This window comes from Aethalodelphis obliquidens, unplaced genomic scaffold (assembly GCF_003676395.1).
Source record: "Aethalodelphis obliquidens isolate GAN/ISIS:26980383/991018 unplaced genomic scaffold, ASM367639v1 scaffold12, whole genome shotgun sequence".
In the NCBI taxonomy this organism is placed as follows: Eukaryota; Metazoa; Chordata; class Mammalia; order Artiodactyla; family Delphinidae; genus Aethalodelphis; species Aethalodelphis obliquidens.
Genome location: NW_020837956.1, coordinates 20,876,148 through 20,885,391, shown reverse-complemented (window position 1 = coordinate 20,885,391; position 9,244 = coordinate 20,876,148).

The window sequence follows — 9,244 nt, the reverse complement described above, 5'->3', positions numbered from 1 at the left end:
GCTGGAGACTCAGCCAGGGTCTTCCCCGTGAGGAGAGCTGGTCACCCACAGCCTGATCTCACTCGCTGTCTCCCAAAGTGGCTTTCACCAAGGTTCAAGGAGGTGAGAGGGGGAAACTGATGGGCAATTTTGGAACTTTGTTCAGGTTGATGTCATCATCTTAAACTTCACAAGATTCTGCCTCTAAGGGTATATCAAGATCAATAGGGTATTAAATGAACTTCCTAAACAGGACCCAAAGATTATTGTCTGTGGCCCCAATTCACTTTGTGACCTTGGGCAAGTGATTTTGTGATTCAATTTCTTTTAGCGATTTAGGTATCATTGATTTTTATTCCTTCCCCAAAGAGTGTAATAATCTTATTTGAATGGTACCATGTCATGTCTTAGCTAACTGGAGACCCTATGACTTGATACCTGTGGTCACTGGTGGGCAAAAGTGAGATAAGAATCTACCTATAAAGATCTTTTAATGTGGTATCTTTCAGAATGAGGGTGCACACGTTGCCTAAAGCAAGATATAATTATATGTTTTCACTGTGTCTTTATTATAGGTTTCTATGGCATTGTACCCTAAGACATGTGAAAGGGAACTCTAACTAATCTATCTCAGAAAGTTTAAGTACAGTCATGCCCAGAGGCAGTATATACTATAAACAAGGTCTCTTGTTTTTAAGATAATAGAGGTTTAAAATAATAGAGGTTGTATGTTTGATAGACAATCTATAAACAACATTTAAAACTTAGGACAACTACAGCATATCATTGTCCTAAATATTCCTGTTCAGATCCTGTAATAAAAATGGCTATTATAGAAAGGAAGATAGATTATGTCCTATGGCAACCTGGAGTTTTCATCAGCTATGATCCCTCCTTTTCTCTGATTCTCATTGTTTGAAGACATGCTTCTCTGTAAACCACTACTGCTTTTCTCCTAGACTCTAAACTCATGGTTGACTCACAATTTGATCGAAGAGGTTACGTACCATGAGGCACTGAAGCAGAAGACTCCCGGCTCTGTTGCATATCAACCCTTCACTAAGAAGGCCACCCCTGAGCCTGGTAAGCCTGGTCTATATAACCATATAACCTCTTCGCTTATACCTTTCCCATTTTCCCAAATCCAGTGTAGCAAATACTTGTCTCCACTGCATGTCCCAGGATAATCTCACAAATCTGTTAAATTTTTTCACTGGTCCCACTTGGCTTTCTTGAGCAGTCTGGATGCCATGACTGGAAATTTTAATCCTACTCTTGCTAACTAAACCCTCTCAGCCCTCAGCTCATTATCCTGCAGCGACCAGCTTGGGGCAATGCTTGCTACATGCTTTTTCTCCTTTTGCTCCCTGGCCACAGAATATTGCTGATTTGGACTGTTGAACCTTAATGTCCTGGATGGTTCATGTTCATGGTATTTATTCATCCACTGGTGATTTCCACAGTTGATTTCTTAACACACATAGCACAGTGGGTGTTTCAAACTCTTCCTCAATCACTGATGCTGTCACCTCTTGGTCCCCAATCCCCGATCCATTATTTTGATTCCTACTTTACTGATAAAGATTTACTGTACCAGGTGCAATCTCCTTCAACCTCTTTTTTTTCCCACAGCATAATTATCTATTTATCTACCTTCTCTCTTCCTTCCCTGTCTTATAGGAAGATGTGTCCTTCACTTTCTTCTAACCCCTTCTCTTTCCACCCTGCTACCCTCGTCCTTGCTCTCAATAACAGCTCTTCCTTTCTTCAGCACCTTCAGAGTCTCTCTACTTTCTGGCTCCTCTATTTACAAACAAGATCAGGTTTCACGTATCCTGGAAAAATATTTTTTATTTGATCCTGCTAGCTCCTGTGGCTTGCGACCTATTTCTGTACCTCCATTCAGATGTTAACATTTTGGATAACTGGTACGTAACCACTGCTTCTATTTCCTTGTTGCCCATTCTCTCTTTAAATTCCTTCAATCTGGCTTCTATCCTCATGACTCTAAAGTAACATTCACCACGTCCCCAAAACTTTCTCTTTGTACTCTTTCCATAGCCTCCAAAAGTGCCTCTCCCTATCCATTCTTTCTCCCTTCTAAATTCTTCGGTATATCTCTGTCACATTTTCCTGTTTATCACTGCCATCTGTAACTCTGCAATGGTTTCTCACTCCCTATCAATTAATATCAAGCCATTCACATTCCTCTATAATCTAGACAAATCAACTTTCTAATCATTCAATGGATATCTATCAAGTACTTTTGCTGAGCCACATGTATCCTCCTAGGATGGTCTAAGAGCTCTAGAATCTGAGAGATCTGGATTCAAAACTTGTTCTTGCCACTTTGGTCAATTTGAAGCTCAGTTCTCTATTCTCTAAGAAGGGAATTGTTTTATCTACCTTACAAGGTTATAGGGCCAATTAGATGAGATAATACATAGTGCAACAAAATATTAAAAAGGAATTTTGGCTCAAGCCCTGAGGCAATAGATATTACATTTCAATGGGAAATCTGACAGCATAGCGAGATACAGGGCTTTCAAGAGACGTGGATGAAAATAGGGTACACATTTCTTAATCCCTCAACCAGACTTTGGATATAAAAAAGTTGGTGGTTGACTCCTAAGAGAGAGTCTTAGGTGCTTCTGGTGTATCATGAGTTTCACCTCACTTCACCTTCCTGTGAAGAAGGCTCCCTTTTCATCCCAACTCAGGAGAGAGTGGTTTTAGTGCTACCATAACAAGTACTCAATATTTACCCCCTGCAATTTGGCAGCACAGTGGATTAGTGTCAATCTCTCACCTGGAAAATCTAAAGTATGAACAAGAGGGTGGTTAGCTGCTTTGGTGGCAGAACAAGGGAGAAGTGACAGTTTTGGGTGGCCTGCGCTCCCAGAGTTTGCTGGGGCAAAAAAAAATGCATGAGGGCTGCACGTAAACTACACTAGAGGGGGCCGTGTACAAAGGAGCCCATGTCAGTCATTTTAGATCTTGCCTGCAAGGGCTGCTTGGAGGGGTAAATAGAACTCAGCAGAAGGAAGCTGCAGGTATCCTGAGATGCCCAAAGGCAGAGTGAGCAGTAAGTGACCAACTGGATGGGAGACACATATGCCCTAGTCAAGGCAAAAGATTCCCAGCCATAGTGGAGGGACTGGGGAGAAAGGTAGACCTCCAAACAAACCGCAAAAGTGCCCCCTGTGAGAAATAGTAAGCCTTAAACACTTGTCACATCTGGAGAATACCAATGCAGGTCACTATAACAGTCTGGGCCAAGTAAGAGCTTCCCTATTCTCCTTACCTCTTCTCTTTCCCTGCACTTAAGATCTTGAAGGGTCAGAAGTTAGCAAGAAGAGGAGGAGAGTTGGATGAAGAAGAAAGAGGCCAATGATCACCGTCTCCCAGATTCCAGGCTTTTAATCTGCAACAGGGCCGAGAGTGGGAGGCGGAGGGGAAAGGAAGAAGCCCTGACTTTAAGCAAGACAGAAGTTTTGACGGGATGGGAATTTTGATTTCTCAATACGCCTGTGTTTTGGGTTTTGAAGAGACTTTAGGTGTGTATTACCTTAGAGTGACGAGATAAGTCGTGGGAACTGCCAGAGTTTTCACCCAGGAGTCCACAGGTTGGGGCTAAAGGAGTGTGGGTTCCTAGATTCCCCCCACAGGTCTACATGCCAGATTTGCACCTGCCGCGTTTTTCTGCTTCTGTGCTTTTGATCCTTCCATTTCTTCTACCTCCTCTTTCCTTCTTGCCACTTAAAAAATAAATCTTTTTTTTTTTTTTTTTGCTCATGGAGCCATTTCTTCTAATCTGTCTTAGAAATGACATCCCCCTTGTCTGAACTCTTATAACGGAGGCTGGTGGGACCGTCACGGGGTGTAGCTCTGCTGCCTTGTCTTCCCTCCTACCCTCATCCCCCTTGGGCCACAAGTTGCTTCAAGGCAGAGACTGTCTTATTCATCTTGAATTCACAGTAGTTGTCAAGTGTAGGCACATGGTAGGAGCCGATCAATGTAAGAAGGAATAAAAATGTATACATACACAAGAAGACCCTCCTCTTTACCAGGTTCCCCCTCTCAGGAACAGAAACCAGCTCTGCATCCTGTGAAGCTCCTTAGCATTTGCCTGCATTCCAGGGGTCAGGTTCCCGGAAAGGGGGGAGGGTCTACCCACTTCGCAGCCAACTGGCTGTAGGCAAACTGTATAGTTCTCAGTTGCTCTTAGGAAACTACATTTGAAGTAGATTCTGCTAGTGGCATGAGCATGTCGGTGAGATATAGTCCTGTCTTATACAATAGACACGGGGCCATAGACCAGTGACTGCTGAGCTTCTCCATCTTCCTGCACTGTATTTTATGACAATAAGCCTGGGCAAGAGAGAGCTGGGCTGGCTGCCAAGGGATGGTGCCTAGGATGGCATCCTTAGCTCCTTAAGAGGTCTACCGGGCTCCCTCTGGGTATCAGTCCTTGAGAGAGATGACCATCCATTCATTCAACAAATACTTATTGCATACCTACTCTGTGCTGTACATTATGCATATCTTCCCTGCCCTCAAGGAGCTTATCGTCTAGTCAGGAAGTCTGAATTTAAATGAGTCACTGCAATTGTGCTGAGTACAGCAAAAGGGAAAGTAATCAGAGCCACTTGACAGTGAGGCCATAAGACAGTCAAGACACTTGACATAAGATAGTCAGGATTTGGGTCAAGATGGCCGCTTAATCCAGTTTAGTGCTATGAATAAATAGAAGAATTAAAAATTAACTTTAATCTTACAATATTACCACCTATGTAGGAAACATGTATCTATAGCCAAGCTCAAGCCGAGGTGTGCACTGTCTGAGTTTCAGCAAAGTCTAGTTCTGGAAATGGATGCAAAAGGTTTGGAATAAGATTGCCTGCTGGCAGCCAGTAAGCAGCTAGCAAAGCGTGCTTTTTGGCCATTTATGTTTTTCATCCCCTGACTGTTTGGTAAGATGTGAGGTAGCCAGGCAGATGCTGTTCTTTCTCAAGATACAGGCAGTGCAGAACCTAAAGCCTTTCACTTAACCATTTCTCACCTGTACTTAAACCCAGTGATTCCAGATTCTGACTCTAAGAGTCAGTCAGTGCTTTGCTACTCAAGGAGGGCTCTTCAGGCTGGTGTCATCCATGTTGCCTGGGAACTCGTTAGAGATTCAGAATCTCTGGCCCGACCCCAGACCTACTGCATCAAAATCTGCAGAGAAGCATGCAACTAGAGAGCAGCCTCTAGGGCCTTGCCCCTCTGCTTCTATCACTCGTCCCACTGCCTTTCCAGAACATGCCAGAAGCAACTGCTCTTTGTATCAACATTCATTCTCAGGTGGCTTGTCAGACTCTCCTTGTTTCCTTGCCTGTTGACAATGGGATAACTTGGAGTTTGTTCTCCAAGGCCAGAAAGAATTAACTGTATGAGTTTAAGCCAACCACTTACCCCTTCTGAACCTCTATTTTCTTATAGACAAACTTGTGATAATAACCATACCATCCCTGCTGGCCTTAAAAGTGCTTATAAAGATTGAGTGGGGCTTCCCTGGTGGCGCAGTGGTTGAGAGTCCGCCTGCCGATGCGGGGGACATGGGTTCGGGCCCGGTCCGGGAAGGTCTCACATGCTGCGGAGCGGCTGGGCCCATGAGCCATGGCCGCTGAGCCTACGCGTCCGGAGCCTGTGCTCCTCAACGGGAGAGGCCACAACAGTGAGCGGCCCGCGTACCACAAAAAAAAAAAAAAAAAAAAAAAGATTGAGTGAACTAAAGAATGTGAAAGTAGAGCTCACATATAGTGAATGAAATGGTTAAACCTGTGGTTTTCAACGTGCTTTGCAGATTAGGATCACCTGGGGAGCTTTCAGGACTACCCACATCTGGGCTCCACCCCCAGAGATTCTGATTTAATTGGCCTTGGGTAGGTCCTGGGCACTGACAGTTTTTCAAATCTCTCCAGGTGATTCTAAAGTGCAGCCAGGCTGAGACCACTGGGAAGATGGGGCTACTTAGTGCAGGAAGCAGCCTGGCCTTCTCCATGAGGGGTCCATTTTCATCTTGGACTTTGAGTAAAAGGCAATCATTAAATAGCTAAAAAATGGCTTATGCTGTGCTCACCACCACCAAGGTATAGAAGGAGTGTTTTTCCTGCAGTGGGGGAGGACACAGTCCTCAGCAGAGGGTCTTCATGTGGCTGCCACACAATCCTTGGGCAAAGCCTGAGAATGACCTTGAGAGTGAGAGATCCGTGGGCTGAGGGTGAGCAGGGATGATCTGAGGATGCAAACAGGACCAGAACTATCATCTTGGACCTACAGGATAAGGTCCTCAACAATTTCTTCAATAGAAGAACTGGAGGACGGATATCAATTCTTACAGAATATCCCTTATTAATTACTTGTATCTAAGTGTATAGAGCAACTATATGTGATTCCCAGAACAGATTGAAGGCTGAAGTCCTTTTTGAAGTCTTCCATTTTCTTTATATAGCCCTAGGTTAAATAACCCTTTTGATGTCATTATATATGGATACTGAAATCAGGTAGGCCTGGTTTGATCTTGACAGTCAAGTTCAGGTACCCAGAGTAGGCAAAAAACTCTCTTGGAATTTGATCTTAATGAGACCAATTTCTATCTGGGTGGCCTACAGGATAAAGCACTTCATTAATTGACTTTCTTTTTTTTAACATCTTTATTGGAGTATAATTGCTTTACAATGGTGTGTTAATTTCTGTTGTATAACAAAGTCAATCAGCTATATGTATACATATATCCCCATATCCACTCCCTCTTGTGTCTCCCTCCCACCCTCCTTATCCCACCCCTCTAGGCGGTCACAAAGCACTGAGCTGATCTCCCCGTGTGATACAGCTGCTTCCCACTAGCTATCTATTTTACATTTGGTAGTGTATATATGTCCCTGCCACTCTCTCACTTCGTCCCAGCTTACCCTTCCCCTCCCCATGTCCTCAAACCCATTCTCTATGTCTGCAATTTATTCCTGCATTAACTGACTTTTTATTGAATATTAGAGAGCTATACTAGGCACTGGTACATGCTGTCTCATTTTACACTCACAACATCCCTTCCTGTACATATTATCATACCCATTTTTCGGATGTGGAATCTAAGGCTTAGAGAGGTTAAGTATGTCATGCATGGTCACTAAGCCCATTTGCTGCAGATCTGGATTCCATACTAGGTTCTATGTTCCTTCTACCGTATCTATAGAGCTATACACATGTAACATATTACGGTAATACATAAATCTTTTGGGTGTGTCTTGTGAAGGTTTTCTAGATACTCGTTGCTCAAAGTGTGGTCTGTGGACCAGCAGTGTTGGCATGACTGGGAGTTTGTTAGAAATGTAGGGTCTCAGGCCTTACCCTTGACCTGCTGAATCAGAATTTATATTTTAATAAGATCTTATCATAGAAGCATCTTCATATTGGGGGAATTACCGATATAGTGCATTTTAAACCATTTACAACCTTTGTTTCTGCCTCTGCCAGACAATTAACAGGCACAAATGTATGTGTGTGTGTATGTGTGTGTGTGTGTGTGTGTGTGTGTGTGTGTGTGTGTGTGTGGTGTACCTCAAATGTATTCACACAAATATGGGAAATCTTATACAAATCCTACATAATATTTGTGGGAAGTAACACTTGTCGGAGCCTGTAACAATAAAATTTTTGATCCTTTCTAGACCCATTCTAATAGATATAGATCATAAGTGACAGCTTTTGACTAATAAACCCTTTTACATGCAGACAACAAATGAGACAAGTGAAAAGAGACAACGCCAGGAGCACGCCACCAGCAATTGTATTTTCTGGCCCCAGCCTGCCCTTTCTGGGCCATTTTTCCCTCCCTCTTGGTGGGGCCCAATAGACTTTCCAATTATGTGCTACCAGTGTTTGTCATTTTATTAATTAAAGCTCTGTATGCAAAGCAGGAGCAGCCTCGTGGCCAGGCCTAATGCTATTATTTCTCTCATGGCCCTTTCCTCCTCCAGAGGTAATGACTGCAATTTTATGTCTAGAATATGCCCCGTTTGCTATGCATATCTTGTGGCAACTTCACAAGTTTCTCTTGAACCAATTAAAAAAAAATCAGTATGGAATTTAGGCTGAAGTTGGACAAAAGAGACTCAATGGTATCAAATAATGTCTACTAGCAGGCAGCACCCCCAAATATAGGAAATGCTATGAAGGGGAGGTGCTACGTTTCTTTGAATTTCTGAAGGGCTGCATGTATTCTAGCAGTAGAGACAAAATGAAGAATGGATGTTCTAGTGCGTATTTCACTTAAACAGAAGAAAACACATTTTAACAGACTGAGATGCTCAGAAATGAGCTTGTTTGTGGCGGTGGGGTGGGTACTCCTTCGATATTCCCCACACTATGGGTCACCCAGCACTCACTGGATGGCCAGGATTAGGGATGTCATCAAGGACATCCAAGCTTTGAATGGAGGTTAAAGCTTCTTCCCAATCTAAGATGCAACAGGGCTGTTAATTCTGGGTGTGAACTTGTAATTTTATTTTTTTAAATTAATTTTTATCGGAGTATAGCTGCTTTACAATGTTGTGTTAGTTTCTACTGCACAGCAAAATGAATCAGCTATACATATATGTATATCCCCTCTTTTTCCTTCCCATTTAGGTCACCACAGTGCATTAAGTAGAGTTCCCTGTGCTATACAGTATGTTCTCATTAGTTATCTATTTTATACATAGTATCAATAGTGTGTATATGTCAATCCCAATCTCCCAATTCCTCCCACCACCCCCCTTTCTCCCTTGGTTGAATTTGTAATTTTAAGAGGTCCTTGGTTTCAATATGGTCTTATTAATTTTAACTGAGAGTACTGATTCACTGCAAAACCCAGTGTTTTGTACACCATCTTCTAATTCACCCAGAAAAAATAAACACCAACTCTCTAGCTATAAATAGCCTAATGAAAAATCAACCCGACTCAGCAAGAAGCAGGCCAGATGCGGATTTCTGATAACAAGCAAATAAAATATGCTGGGAAATACTTGCAGTTACGGAGGCATAAGGATTCCTGGCCATGTAAGAGACTTAAAACATTGAGATCCTTTCTGAAAACAGCACCCCATGTCTTTCCTTCTTTCTCAGGCATCACACTGAAGCCACAGAACACCCAGCCAGGGACAACCACATGCCCCCTTTGCAAAAACACAGCAAGAAAAGCAATGAAGATTATATATTTGTTGGACCCTGGCTGGTGAAGTTA